At 40.0% G+C, this 16044-nt stretch overlaps 1 protein-coding gene across 5 annotated transcripts in view; it reads left to right on the top strand.

Moving 5' to 3' along the window:
- The window catches only part of LOC149156945 (uncharacterized), a 413330-nt gene extending 405936 nt beyond the window's left edge, over positions 1 to 7394 (top strand). For all 5 annotated transcript variants that reach the window (XM_089438885.1, XM_089438886.1, XM_089438882.1 and 2 more), the window contains one exon: positions 7049 to 7394. The gene's annotated coding sequence lies outside the window, so the exon portion shown is untranslated. The remainder of the gene's footprint in view (positions 1 to 7048) is intronic.
- The last annotated feature ends 8650 nt before the right edge of the window (positions 7395 to 16044 follow it).

Below are 16044 nucleotides of genomic sequence, written 5' to 3'. Positions count from 1 at the left end.
AGGTGCTTGAGGGTCATTTGGAAAACACACCAAAAGAGATCAAGAAGTCGATTTTTTGAACTGAGAAGTTCTCGGGAGGAAAATTCGATTAAGGACATTTCTTGTAGTTGAGGGGCAAGGATAGCTTCCGAAGAGAGAGATTTTTTCAGCGGGAGAATCATCAGCAGAGAGAGGCAGAGGGTGATCCAGTAGCCCAGACGCAGAGGTTGATGCAGGGCCACGCAGAGGCAGCGTAGAGGGTGAGAGAGAAAGTCGAAAATCTAGCAGGAGATTCAGTTTCAGTAGCCTGAAGCCGAGGTGTGAGACCGAGAGGCTGAGAGCGACGTCTCTAGGCTGCAGATTGATTCCCCAGCTGGGTGACGCAGTGCCTAGGAGAGTTGACGCTGGGATAGCGTAGAGGCAACGCAGGGCCTACCAGGGGCACCTCATCCAATGACCAGATCAACGAGGACTTTTTCTCAGTGATTGTGTGAGGTAATCTCACAAAGCTTTTGCCAGTATTTCTCTCTGTAGCTGAATAACCCTGTTGTTGAAGTTTCTAAGTCTACCAGTTAGAAACCCTCCATGCACTTTACTGATTTATTCCTACCTACTTGTTCCATTACTTAACAAGTTATTTACAATGTAAATACTGAAAATAAACACTAGTGCATGCTCAACATATTACATATCATCAACTGAAGGAAACATAAACAATCACACCAAATGACACCGTTATTTTTGGACCAATGTCCCCAAAAAAACCCAATGCGGGAAAACCGGTGAAGTTGTCTGAGGGTTTTCTTATTAAGCAATTTCAAAGTACAATTTGGGCGCTAAATCTGGCTTACCCAAAAGAGAATTTCCTTGGTAGTAGTACCTCTCAGTCTGAGACAAATGTCTTGGTTGAAACCCTGGATAAACCTTCTGGCAGCTCCTTAGCTCCAATCTGCCCCAGAAACCCCAGTGTCTTCTTTTCTAGATTGCATCAGCCTTTCTCTGTCGAGCGCAAGCCTTGCGTCACCCTGAATGGGCCTGCGCTAGCCTTAGGAGGCCTTGTGTCAACCTTTTGGCCCTCTGCGTCAGCAACGCTGGCCTCTCTGAAGTACTGCGCATCTCCTAACTACCTCTACATGGCCCTGCATGAGCCATGGTTGCTACTGCGTCACCCTCTCTGGCTCCTGCGCTGATCTCCCAACACTATCTCTGCCTCTCTGTCTCTCTGTACTCAATGCCCCTCAGCTGCAACTCCGATCACTAATTCTATCTCTCTTAGCAAACCCCGCTCTAGAGAATAGAATGACTGATCATCTTGTGTGCTCTCCAAGTGACCCTCAATGGCCGAGATTAAGTCCCTAATTAATGGCTAAGATTAGATCTGGCTTGATCTATGTCTTTTGGACCATTCTGACACAGTTTTATATTAATCCACATTAATATTTTTATTTCCCCAAGTTTAGACTTAGGGACTCCATTAAAAATATTAATTATTTTAATATCTCCTGAACTGTTTAGAATCTGCCCAAACCCTTTCTACATATTGGAGATCTCATGTGCCCCAACGTCTCCACCAAATTTCGTGGCTAGAGCACATCCGATGCTACCACAAATCAACACTCCCTCTTAGCGAGCACTGTGCTCTAGCAATACTCCTTACTAAGTATTACTCTGATCATCTGGCATCGGTCCCTTTGTTGATGCTAGGTTTGCTGCCCACCATCCTCTGCACTGTTGTATCCTGTACCGCTGCCCATGGTTCTGCCACTGCCATTGCTGCATTTGTATGATAGCTCCCTCTGCATCCGTGCTGCTGCTGGTCCTTTCTCCCAACACTGCGTCCGCACTACAACTCCTCTCATCATGCTGCATCGTGCTGCACACTGTTGCACTGCAACTCAGTTACTGAGAAGTAAGTAACTGATCTCCCAACTCTGACCTCTCTGTTGGACTAGAGACCCTCCTGACGCTGAAGCTCCCTCTGCTACTGACAAGTGCTCCCCCTCTAACCTCTGCGCTGCTGCAACAACTCCCTGCATCTCGCATCATTGCACCCCTCTGTACCATCCTGCACTGGTGCAACACTCCTGTGCCTCTCACACTGTTGCAGCCTGCTAGCCTTGCGCTGTCTCGAGACTCCTGCACTATAGCTCTCTTTGTCGTTTCATCCGCATCCATCTCTACCCAACTCAGCCAGTGCTGCTACTCCTCATCGGGGCTCCAGTAGCAAGGTCTAATCCAAGAGGTTGGGTACCTCAAGGATCCTGCCCCTCATCGCCTGTAGTCCCCCTGACTAAAGCTCAATGTCTCCCCACTTCCGCTCAAGTGGTGTGTGTGCACTCATGGAACAATCATCGTTTGTCTCCACTTCCTTCTCTGCACTTGCTGGCGCTGCCTTAGTCTCGGAAGACTCTCCCTAACTCTTCTTCCTTAGACACTGGGTCACATAATGACCCAGCTCCCCACAGTAGAAGCACTTGATCTTGGAGAGATCCTTCCTCTTCCGCTTTTCTTGCTTTCCCTCAGATGCTAGGGCAACATCCTCCTCCTCTTGCTTGACTCTGATCCCCTTGCCGCTGCTTCCCACCTTTGACTGTCGTCTGATCTCTTCTTGGTGAAGAGCCGCCCACATCTCATCCCAAGGTGGAAGTGTCCCTCTGCCCAGTATACTCTGGACAAATACCTCCCAGTCTTTTGAGACAACATTCAGGGTTGTCCTCACCATCAATTCCTGATCCGGTGTGGCTTCTATAGTAGTCAACTGATCTCAGATCTCATTTAGTCCTTCGAGGAAGGTGTCAATCAGTTCTCCCTTCTTCATCTGATATGACCTCAACTGATTTTCTAGTAACATTCTTCTCTGCACAGAAGTATGCTGGTACAATTTCTTTAGGGCCTCCCACATCTCATTTGTTGTTTCCTTCTCGGCAATATGTGGTACTACATGGTCCTTGACCCCGTCAAGGATGATGCTCTTGGCCCTCGCCATTGCGTCCTTGTACTTGTCATTCTCAGCTAGGTCAACTGGGATAGCTATCGTCTTCAAGGCAAAGTGCTTGACACGATTTCTGTCAAGTACAGATAAGATTTTGGCCTTCCAGACTGCGAAGTTTGATGCTCCGTCCAACCTGTCCTGGTCTCTTACTCTGTGTAGTGCCATGATGCTCTTCTACTTCCCTCCTGGAAGTTCTCGATGTGACTCCCTCTGAGTCTTGATTTCCCTCCTGGAAATCCTTCTGTCGATGTCGAGATGCCCCCTACTCTGATCGTCTGTGCAACCGCACCACTGATCTGGATTTCTCGGCTAGAAACCCTCGGTAGTAACTCCCTCCTCTTGGCCCTGCCCTGTTAGGTACTGTTCTGGCTACAATACCTCACCAACTCCACTCTGCAATTTTTCCACAACCTCCTAATCCCCAACAACCTGAAGGTGAGAGCTCCTAGGCTCTGTGCAATCCCGGCACCAGCAACCCGGCCTCCTCAGCCAACTGCGTCATCCCTCCTAGCTTCTTCGTGGCTCTGTGTGAGTCTCCCTTTGCCTCCCTTAGCCTCTGCGCTGCCTCTTCCTGGCTCACTCTTGATGACACCAGCACTGTGTCACCCTTCCCTTGTTGTTGCTCTGCTAGAAGCAACTTATGTCACTCGGGACAGTTGTTTTCTGCTGTTATTGCTCCGCTTGGCTGATGTCCTCAATTCTCTTGTTATCTGCAACCACGCTCTGATACCATGTTGAAGTTTCTAAGTCTACCAGTTAGAAACCCTCCATGCACTTTATTGATTTATTCTTACCTACTTGTTCCGTTACTTAACAAGTTATTTACAATGTAAATACTGAAAATAAACACTAGTGCATGCTCAACATATTACAGATCATCAACTGAAGGAAACAAAAACAATCACACCAAATGACACCATTATTTTTGGACCAATGTCCCCAGAAAAACCCAATGCGGGAAAACCGGTGCAGCTATCTGAGGGTTTTCTTATTAAGCAATTTTAGAGTACAATCTGGGTGCCAAATCTGGCTTACCCAGCAGAGAATTTCTTTGGTAGTAGTACCTCTTAGTCTGAGGCAAATCTCTCGACTGAAACCTCGGATAAACCTTCCGGCATCTCCTCAGCTCCAATCTACCCTAGAAACCCCAGCATTTGCCTTTCTGGATCGCGTCAGCCTTTCTCTGCCTAGCGCTGGCCCTGCGTCACCCTGAATGGCCTTGCGTCAGCGTTCTGGCCCTCTGTGTCAGCAACAATGCTCTCTGAAGCACTACACAGCTCCTAGCTGCCTCTGTGTGAGCCCTGGCTGTTACTGCGTCACCCTCTCTGGCTCCTGTGCTGATCTCCCGACACTATCTCTGCTTCTCTGTCTCTCTGTACTCAATGCCCCTCAACTGCAACTCCGATCACTGATTCTATCTCTCTTAGCAAACCCCGCTCTAGAGAATAGAATGATTGATCATCTTGTGTGCCCTCCAAGTGACCCTCAAGCCTTCTCTTATGCTTTTCTCGTTGACATATCAACAGCTAAGATTAGATCTAGCTTGATCCATGTCTTTTGGACCATTCTAACAGAGTTTTATATTAATCCACATTAATATTTTAATTTCCTTAAGTTTAGACTTAGGGACTCCATTAAAAATAGTAAATATTTTAATATCTCCTGAACTGTTTAGAATCTCCCCAAACCCTTTATGGGTATTGGAGATCTCATGTGCCCCAACCTCTCCACCAAATTTCGTGGCTAGAGCACATCCGATGCTACCACAAATCAACACTTGTGAGGTATTCAGGGATGTATTCAGAATTTGTTACTGCTTAATAATAATAAACCCTCAAAGTTGTTGCACCGGTTTTCCCGCATTGAGTTTTTCCGGGGACATTTGTCCAAAAATAACAGTGTCCTATGTGTTTGTATTTCCTTGCTCAGTTTCTATGTTTTAGAATCATATTTAATTTGGTGTAGGCTGCTTCAGTAATTTGTTTCAATATTTCAAGAAGAAATCTGAAATAAGTTTGTAATGTAATTTACAATCTAGGTGAAGTAGATTCAGCTGGTTGCAGTAGGATTCTTGAGATTGTTAGATTCAGAAATTTTCACATGCACTCCTAACTCTGACTATAAGACTGTTGCATTCCTTATGAGGTTTTGACTAATGCAGCAGTGTTACCTATAACCATCTCTGCCACATATAGTAATCATGACAACTCTGGATCTGCTACACTGTGCAACAGTGAAGGAAAACAACAACTAAGCAATCAGGGATAGAAAACTAACACTCCTCTTTGTGAGGAAGCTGTTCTCAACCAAACCTTGTCTCTCCCTTATTTATCAAACTTTCACTTTGCCAGGGGCTTCAACAAAATATCTGCAACCTGTGAATTTGAATGAACATACCTAAGAACTACTGCTCCCTTATGAACACTTTCTCTGAGGAAATGGTATCAAATATTAATATGCTTAAAGCAATCACGAGACAGTGGATTCTCAGAGAATCGTATGCAACTTTAATTGTCACAGTAATCAATATTAGCCGCCAACATAGATGACCTCACAACTAGCAGACCAGCGATGGATTTTGCCTCTGTTAAACTGAGTGCAACTTCTCACTGATTACTGTTGAACCAGTGTATTACACTCTTCCTATCCCATCCGTCTCCTACTCAGTGAGAATTAACCAAACCATGCAAAATCAGCTCATCTCCCACATAACTTAGACCATAATGTTCTGTACCCTTCAAGTATTGGAGGACATGCTTTGCACTCTTCCAATGAATCTACCTCGGCTCAACCATTTACTGGCCAAGCATATTCACTACAAAGTGTATATCATCCACAGTATTAACAAGATACATAAGGGAACCAATCCAATTCTGAATCTAATTTGTCAATAACATCAGATATGGAATCCATCATCTGAGATATCTTCAAAATCTTCACTGTATACTATCCCTACCCAAGGAAGACCTTAAAAGTAATGCATAAGAGTCAAGACCAGTTCTCTTCATGTCAAAATTGTGGGTCAGCTCTGTCTTGGACCATGCAGTGAGCTTCTCACAGCTCCCTATAATGATCAAGTCATCTACATGCAGTACCAAGACAAGCAAATCATATCTATCAAACAGTAAACCAATAATAAAGATTAGGTTATGCAGCCATGTTGGTGAAGCCCAATCTCAATAAGAATTCATCAATCCTAGAATACCATGCACGTGGTTCCTGTTTCAACCCATAAAGGACCTTCTTCAATTTGCACAGGGGTATCTCACTCATGCACCTCAAATATCCTCGGTTGATTAATGTAAACCTCCTCAATCAGAGCACTGAAAAGGTTATCTTAACATTTTAAAAAAGTGTTCCCTACCTAATCTTATAGTTCTCCTAAGTTCATGCACTTCCATATCTGGAAAAAGCAAATGCAAGCCTAGAAAATCTAAAAGTAGGACAGCAACTTAATTCTGGAATACACACAAAATTAGCAAATCTGCCAAAATAAACCTACTCCTATACTTAGTGCATGCATGGTAAAGCACTCCCAATTCACTCTTTACTTCTTCACCCCTGCTAAGACATGACCAGTGCATGAATGTTCCCTACAGCAATCACTGCTCTGCACAGGAATCATGACAGGTCTGGATCTGTGACACTGCACCCTATTGAAGGGGAACAACAACCAAGCAATCAGTTATATAAAACTAATACAAAGAAGGAGAGTTCATTATGAGAGGCAGGTGTGTATAGAACCCCATACCTTAAAAGGCAGGACTCTCTTTTAGTGAAGGTCATTTTGAAATGAAACTTGCAATTTGTAATATGACAAATCTGTTACTTTTTCAAAAATCTCTCAAAGCAATCAAAATATCAAATTGAAACTCATTACATGTGAGGTGCTGCCTTTGGTTTGCCTTTTTCATTTGAAGAGGAAAGTATTCACCGCCCTTTATTCCAAAGGGCAATGCAGTATTCAAATTTGATACATCTCAGACACTGGCCACTTTTATTGCCTAGTTTAATAAAAAATCAGATGAATTTCTGTTTGTTATAGTTTTATAATCAACCTTTGCTTTTGTATGACAGGACTTGCAGTAATAACAATGTAGCTCAACTTTGACTTTAGTGGCAAAGGATCATATCGACAGAAGGCAGTATGTTGGTGACATTGCAAAGACAGAACATTTGTTTTCAATGTTGGTAGTGGCATAGCATGTTATTTTGTAGTGTAAACAGAACAGGTCCTTGCACTGTGCTTGTGCATAAGAATTTTTTCTAACCATTATACGGGCCCTCATGTTATTGAAGCTTTAATTTTACAACGTACAAGTCCCTGTGATCATCAGAGAACATTTTCTAATCACTATTTTGTTACAGGAAAATTAATGTCATCTGGATATCTAGATGATACGAAAAAATAATTTTGTTGGGAGCAAGTGTATGGTTTAATCTATGGGGCATTCAGGAAACATGATTTATTATGATGTATTTCCAATCCATGCACGTATGGAAGAGTTTAATATGTATATTCATGAAGCTCATTTAAGTTATATCAAAGTCTGACTTGTGAGACACTATGTTGATATTTGATCACAATGTCATTTGTGAGGAGATTGTAGCAATCTCTCTAAAACTAGAGGGTGGGAATCTTTAACATGGTGATTGTAAACCATTGTGACGTTATGTGTTGCCTATATTCATTAGGTTTTACAAATGAAACTTCTGCCAGTTTGTTAACTGTTATTAATGATCCAACTTAGGTGTTTGTAACTAGCTCTTGTGCATGACCAGCAGCCATAATTGTCAACTTGTCACCTAGATTAGAATTCTTCTAAAGAGGCTAGCAGAAGGTTGATAGGAATACATTTAGGGTACCCTAGGATAAGTTTAGTGCCTCTATACCCAACGTTGCCTAGTGTTTTCTAATAGGCATCAATCTCTTTGGAGTCATTGCCATATCGACATTCAATGTGGTATGGTATATGTCTATGTAGAGTAGGAATTTATATTCTATCTAGAATCAATTCTTCATGTCCACTACAAAAGATGGATCAAATACAACAAATTTTAAAAGAACGTTGTTTATAGGGAAACAAATATGTGTGTGCATGTGCAAAAACAACCATGAGATGATCAGACATAACAAACAAAAAACTTCATATTACCATTCATGAATTATAAGCCTAAAAGAAGTTAGCATTGTAGCTCATCATCACTATTATCTAGTATCATATGATACAATGTTTTAAAATGTAAACATAAATGAGTGAATATGTGCAAATTGCAAAATTAGTGCCCTACTATGGTTTTCAATGTTCATAACTTTGTTATAAATTACAATTACATGTCATCAAGAATATCTTCATACACATAATTAAGCTCCATGTCATCATGACCCTTCATAGATGTTAAGCGGAATTTACAATTGCGGACAAAGGTGAATTCCCTAGACCTAGTGCATTGGTCTAGAACAACAGAAGACAAAGAATATAAAGTTTTCCTTAGAGAAGTTAGAGAATGGGAAAGAGGCCTACCTTGAATAGCAAGCTTTCATTTCCTCCTTGCTTGTAAGCTCCAAGTGTTATAATTAGAACCTGTTCACATGACTAAAATAGACAAAGGATCCACAACAACCAAATAGCATAGTCTAACATCCCTATTCATTGAATCAGCAAGGAATTGAAATACATGAGTGCAAACATAACGCGACAAATATAGGAAAACAAGATACTCTTTGTATTAATAGAAATAGGAGGGAGTTTACAACCATAAATATTAGTTGATCTTGTAGATGTCTCCCTAACTTGACTTGTCTTTCCTTGTCACGAAGCACACCTCAATATCAACCCTAATGCATGAAGATGATGACTCATTTAGGTTCAAGGCGGCAGCATAGGGGCACCATCAATCTCCAAAAGCCAACCTTGAGGCTATGGATGGCAGTAAATTTATAGGAGAGGGATGGTAGTTTAGGATTTACCATAATGGGCATAAGATCCACATATGATGGGAGGATGAGCTCAAGGAATAAGAGGTTAAGTCTCCAAGATAGGATTATATAGGATTCGAGCTTCTTATCCATGGTAAATAGTTAAAACAACCCTTGGAAGCTTCTGGAAGATGAAGCTTTGGAATTCTTTTTTATTTTCTCGAATTTCTAGAATCAACGCACCTACTGAAGGGAGCAACAAGTGTTGACCAACGTTGGTGCAGAAGGAAGCAAGCAACGCTAAATGCAAGTGGCTAAAGGGATAGGATGCATTGGGACCAAAAACATTGATTTTGAGCAATTAATCCCAGAAACTCAGACTTTTTGGAATGGTCATGCTTAGGGCTTTGTGAAGGGATGATGACAACATGTTCACAAATGTTTATTCATTCGGTTTGCAGACCTATTGACTAGATGTAACAAAATGGCCTATAACAATAGAATTGATGACATTGCTTCCATGTCATTGATGCTTCATCAAGCAAATTAAGATGAGTTATGGCAATAATGGCATCTTTAGGGAAGCCAACTTTAGTTTTGCCTTCCATAGTTTTCCATGCCCAATGTTTATTCTTCCTTACAATAGAAGGTGAAGGTTGGAATGAACATATGCAAGCTCAAGCCTTATGTGAGCCCAATTTTTCTTGTTTCAATATATGGATGAAGTCATATGTACTTTAGTTCCCCATGATGAGAAACTAGCAACTTATGACAAGATCTTGATTGCCAAAGGTTAGATATTTGGGATTCCTCACCATGAAAGTTCTACCAATCATCTAAACTGAATGAGGTTTGAATATCTTCGACATCTATGCCCAAACCCTTTGCCCTTATCTGGTGTAGTTATTCTTGGCTGACTTGGAAACTTTGCAGGGAAGATATTTGGGTTTAGTGCATACCCCAAAATGTGGAATAGGATGATCATCTTGCTGGAAACTTTGCAGGGAAGATATTTGGGTTTAGTGCATACCCCAAAATGTGGAATAGGATGATCATCTTGCTCCACCTTTTGGCCAATATGTTTTTAACATCATTATAAAAAATGCTTTCTTCAAGTTTTGCTCTTCAACATTGTTGGTGTCCCTTATCTTCTCTATCATCGAGTTGTTTCTCTCAAACATGTCTCCAAACTAGGTGCATTTATGTTGAAAATTTACAATATATGCCTAGATGACTTGGAAAATGCCAACATGTAGTCCATTGTATCCCAACAATCATTTTCCATAAAGATCATCCTAACTAACTAGACTCTTTTAGTTTGGGACTATCTCCATGTAAACAGAGGATTATTTCATACCATAAGTGCAATAGTAGTTTCCTCCATAGAAATATTGTCAAGACTATAATGTGCAAGGCAAACCAAGTCTCGATTACTTGCAAGATTTTGATCAAAGTAGAATTGAAGTTGAAATTATTCTATTATCAACAGTTTAAAAAGGAAAATTAAAGCTGAGATAATAGACTAGATTTTATGAAGCAACTTTTAGGCTCTTTGAAAAGCTCCAAAGTTATAAATTGCTAATAAATGGATTGACAAAAGCAATGGTTTGTGTTGAAAACTTGGACCTTCTTTTGCCTTCGTAAAATATGTGTTGATATTTGTGCTCAGCAATTAGCCTTTTGACTTTGGAAATCTTGCCATTCTTCGTTCTTACATGGACAACACTTTCTGCCCCCATAAGTTCAACTGCTTCAATTGGAATGTCTTCAATGCATTGTGCATGTTTCTCCTCTCCTTGCAATCCATTGTTTTCATAAGCATTAGCCCTTCGGGGGCTTTGAACAACCTAGTTGATCAAAACCATATTACTTTATTCTTCCCATCCATTAGAAATGGACACCATTGAAATGCAACATGAATTCCAAAGTGATTCTAATTCAATTTTTAGTAGTAATTTTTCATTTCTTAGAAGTGATGTCTACCTTTCATAACCAAAACCTTGTACTGTTTTAGGGCCTCATTAACCCTCACTAATCCTCTCTGTTTAAGAAGGGGATCAAACTACTTAGAAGTGGTGTCTACCTTTTCATAACAAGGGCCATTGTACCATTTCGGGGCTTCATTAACTCCCTTAGTTCTCTCCATTTAAGAAGGGGGTCAAAGTAAGTTAAAAAGAAGGCCATTTGCATAAATGCTTTGACTTGTAGATTCATTGGCTCTATCTTGAGCTTCATTATTAATACTCTTTCTAGAGGTCCTAAATTTAATCTTGAGTGTCATTATTAATACACTTCTCAAGCAATCTTAAATTAGATCGCTTTGAAGGGTGGCATATTCAATAGATGTGTATGTTGTTCCTAGTTTTGTTGGTTGTTGGAATTAAGAAACAATATTTGGTTATGTAACTTTAGCATCTCCATCTTTTATTTTTATTTTGTATATGATTTCATTTTTTTTGTCACACCCTTTGTCCCACTTGGATTAGGCATACTCTAATTCAATGTTATGTCAATAAAATGGGCCTTCACCTTGGTGTGGGAAACTATGATTTCTTTTTAAAACTCATTCCAAACTTAGGTTTAAGAACCCCTATCCTTGGATATCCACAATAGTGACATGTTTACAATGAGGGACTTTGGATCATATTTACCCATGGTGACAAATCTAGAATCCTTAACATTCATAGTGATTAGTGCTATCTAGTCTTCAGTTAGGATAACAAAAAAAATAACAAGTGAAAATCGAACTTTATTTAATTCAATGTATGTCCTTGTTTTATTTATTTCAAAAAATGTGCTTTACCAATTTTTCTAGTTTCTTTTATTGTTTAGGGTTTTTCTTTCCCAATTTTGATCATGTGGGTGTCATATGGGAATTTATAGCTTGAAGTTGCAATTTGCTTTGTAAAACAATTTTAATGGTTGGAAGTGTTCTCTAATTTGTCTTTTGTTTTGCGAAAACTATAGATCTAGGTCAAAAAAACTTTATCATGATAATGGATGCGCCAAATTTGTAAAAACAAATCGAAACAATAGAGAAATAGCATGGGAAATTGTATAGTCCATCAAGGGTAAATCAAGTGATTGGGAGTAATGGTGTTAATGATGTCCACCATGGTTCAAATCATATTTAACCTTTGCACATAATTGCAGGTTTTGTGTGAAAAGTCAAGGGTTATAGTGTCACCTCAAAGGACTTGATCCAGGTGATATTTTGTCTAGTGATCAACAACCATAAACTTATTTATTATATGATGCTCATGGTAAATTTTAGGGGCGAATTTTAGCCCAAGGGCGAAATTTAAGGGGTTTTACATTTTAGAGGGGCGAATTTTTTATAAAACACCCATTTTATATAGTTAGCCCAACATTTATTTAAAAAATAATTATTTTTTTCATTTTAGCCCAAAAAAAGGGGAGCGTATAAACCATGCAAAGCTTGATTTGGCCCGATTCGCCTGGTTTGGGAGGTTATATTTGCTTGCAATCGCCCGATTTTCTGCTTTGCAAGGTTAAATTTGTTTGCAAACACCCATTTTCTGGTTTTTCTAGTTTGGGAGGTTGGATTTGGCCCCAACCACCCCAATTTCTTGGTTTTCAAATGGAGGGATTTCTTGGTTTTCAAATGGAGGGCAAGGGTGATTTGGTGAATAGCTCCCTTGATTTCTTGGCCCTCTCGAATTGATACCCTAGAAACACCGGCACAACTCCAGCGGAATCCGAAGAACAAATCCTCCATTGGTATTAGTGCTGTAAGTCAACCTCTTGATGAAAATATTTTCTCTGATCTCAATCTCTGCTCCATAAACGAAGACTCAATTGATGAAAATTCGAAATTGTTAGCGTTGGATTCAAACAGGGAAAATAATATTAGTAATGGTCTCAGAAAGGGTTCATTATTAACAAGGTTTGTTGAAGTTATTGGAAGCAGACAGGGTTCTAGAAGGAAAAAAAGAGCTTCAAGATTGGGTATGGTCGGGATGATTATAGCTTTGATGATGGATTGCAAACTGGTAGTAATAATCTCAATCAAGGTAATAATAATAATAACAATCATAGTAATAATATCTTGGAAGCTTACTCATCAGCTCAAGTTCATGCCAATGTTGATGATCAAGGAGTTCAATTGCAAATTAATGAATCGAAAGAGGAACCCAACTTCGATATCTTAGAGAACAGTGATCTTAAGCATAGATGGGAAAAAATAGGTTTTGATGAAATCCCTATGATTCAGAGACCCTCTTCAGAAGAAGTGGGAAGCTCAATTGATACCCCAAATCTCGAGATCACAACAGAGAAAAGAGAATCTGATGTAGTAGAGGCAACCGAGAGATGCGAATCAAATCATGTTGAGAGTGTATTGCAAACCTCTGTCGAGATTGAGAATGTTGATTTTGATGTTGCAAGGAAATTTGAGCATCAACCGATTGGTGTGGAGCCAACAAATGTATCACCAAGGGGACACTCCATTGAAAAGAATCTCGCTGATATTAAGGACCGATTATTGATGAAGTTAAAGGAGCTTTAAGAAAACACTGCCTCTATATCTATCTCCAGGAAAGTGGCAGTGCAAAAGAGAAGACAAGCTGCCGAGGAAGTAAATATTGCCTCTAACAAGTCCAAGGAGATTGAGAAAGAACTAGAGGATGCTTGCGAAAGAGAGGGTTTTGAAAGGGCGGAAAGTCTTAGCGAGAGCTTGCTTTTTTGTGAAGAATTCAAAAGAAGCATCTCTTAATACCTTCAGAAGCGCTGAGGCAAATTGTGATTCCATGGTCTTGAAAATGCAGGAAATATTAGAATTACGGGTTGCGGTCGAGGAGAAAGGCATTCATCTACCGTAGTCTTTACAGAAGGTGTGTTTCCTATCTCTATTTCTTTGTGTTGATTTGGGGTAGCATTGGATGTGCTCTAGCCACGAACATTGGTGGAGGGTAAGATCTCCAAGACCCAAAAATGGTTTGGGCAGAATCTAACCAGTTTGGGAGATATTAAAATAATTAATATTTTTAATGGAGTTTTTAAGTCTAAACTTAGGAAAAATAAAATATTAATGTGAATTAATATAAAACTAAGTTAGAATGGTCCAAAAGTCATGGATCAAGCCAAATCTAATCTTAACCGTTGATTAGAGATTTAATCTTGGTCGTTGATGGACCAACGACAAAAGTATAAGAGGAGGCTTGAGGGTCAGTTGGAGAAAACACCGAGTTGATCAAGATTTCGATTTTCTGGGGCAGGGTTTGTTGAGGAAGTCGAAAGAGTGATCAGAGTTGTAGCTGAGGCGCAGTGAATACAAAAGCAGAGAGGCAGAGATAGTACCAAGAGGATCAGCGCAAACGCCGGGAGAGAGGGATGCAGAACTAGCCAGAGGTTCACGCAGAACCAGCTAGGAGCTGTGCAGCGCCTCAGAGAGCCAACGTGGGTGACGCAGAGACTCTAAGGGCTGACGCAGGGCGAGCTAGGTGACGCTAGGCAGACGCTGGGCCAAAGAGGGCTGACGCAGTCCCTTGAGGCTGATGTTGGGGCTTTCGTGGGGCAGAGTGGCGCTGGGAGTTGTCGGAGTGTGTATTCGAGGTTTTAGCCAAAACATCTGTCTCCAACTGAGAGGTACTACTGCCGAGATTATTCTCTGTTGGGTGAGCCGGTTTTGGCACCCAGATTGTATTCTGAAACTGCTTAATAATTAAAACCCTCAGATAGCTGCACCAGTTTTCCCGCATTGGGTTTTTCCGAGGACATTGGTCTAAAAACAACAGTGTCACTTGTGTGTTTGTTTTGTTTCTTTCAGTTGACGATCTGTAATGTGTTGAGCATGTACTCGTATTCATTTTCAGTATTTACATGGTAAATAATTTGTTCATTAATCAGAACAAGTAGGCAGAATTAAATCAGAAAAGTACATGAAGGGGTTCTAAAAGTTAGACTTAGAAATTCCAACAGTTTGTAGAAAATTATCTCTCCATCTTCTTTTTTTGATCGTAAAAATGCTTCCCAATTAATAAAACAATATGCTCATTTGACATTTCACAAAAAAATTGGTGCGAAATGTAAAAGGGTACCACCAGAAAGTAACAAGAGGCACATGTAAATGTCATGTTGAATCTAAAAAAAACCAAGTCAATGCGGTTCATTAAAGTGGACAAAATCTGCATTGTGATGAAGCAGTAATAACAAAATTCATTGGTGCTAGGTCAAGTAACAAAAAGTCACAAAAACATTAATGTCTACCCTGGGAAGGGGCACCAGTAGTAAGCATAAATATAATTAAATTAAGCACAAGCTGCCATAGCTGCAGGATCCTTTTTGTTTTCCCTGAGCTTGATTCTGTCCACTGGAACTGCCCGAAAAAGTTATGCACGGTAAAGGTCCAAATCTTTCAGGGAACTTGCTATGTATGGACCTATATGGGAGATGCCCCTATGGAAAGTAATGTTTTTTCAGATATTTTGCCTGTCTTTTCAAATGGTTTTGGAATGTCAAAGTGGCACCCGGGAGAGATTGAATAGAATGAAAATGCTTCCAGGAATACAAAGCCATATACAAGGAAGTGGGTTGCTCTAGCAGTTTTGCTAAATTCATTATAACGCAAGACCCTAATTTTGAATTCTCTGTTGTTTTTACAAGCAGCTACAAAGGAAGGGTATATTCTGTCGTCAAAATCCCCAGCCCTCATCTATGCAGGCTTTAAAAGATTCTTAGCCTGTGGACTTACAACTTCATTGTGTCTTTAGAAATAAATTAAAATAATATGGATTTTGAGCATGAAAGTTCAATGGATGTTTCTTGCATCAAGTTCCTCACGCTTGTTGGCTAGATATTTTGCCTTCAGCTAGACACTTAGTTCTTTGTCTTTTCTGCTTTCAATACTGATTTAGTTGTTGCTTTTGCACTTCCACTTTGCTTTTGACACTTATGCACTCTTTCAGTCACATTGACGTACTTTTGTGATCATTTGTTGGACATTAATAAATTTTTTCTTTATCCTTATGTTTCTATAGAGTATACTACTGATATGCATGATGTGTTACAGAATTTTTTACCTTTGATATGTTTTAAAGTAGCAGAATCTTTAAATACAGATGGCACGTTGGCACGTTATAGTAAATTTTACTTCAATGATAATGCTTGGAAATCCAATGCTCAATAGTCAATT

The sequence above is a fragment of the Pinus tabuliformis genome, chromosome 9 (genome assembly GCF_031772625.1).
Source record: "Pinus tabuliformis cultivar Carrire ecotype Pingquan chromosome 9, CPIR1, whole genome shotgun sequence".
NCBI classification, from domain to species: Eukaryota; Viridiplantae; Streptophyta; class Pinopsida; order Pinales; family Pinaceae; genus Pinus; species Pinus tabuliformis.
Note: the sequence above shows the minus strand (reverse complement) of the source record. Positions and strands in the feature narration are given on the sequence as shown.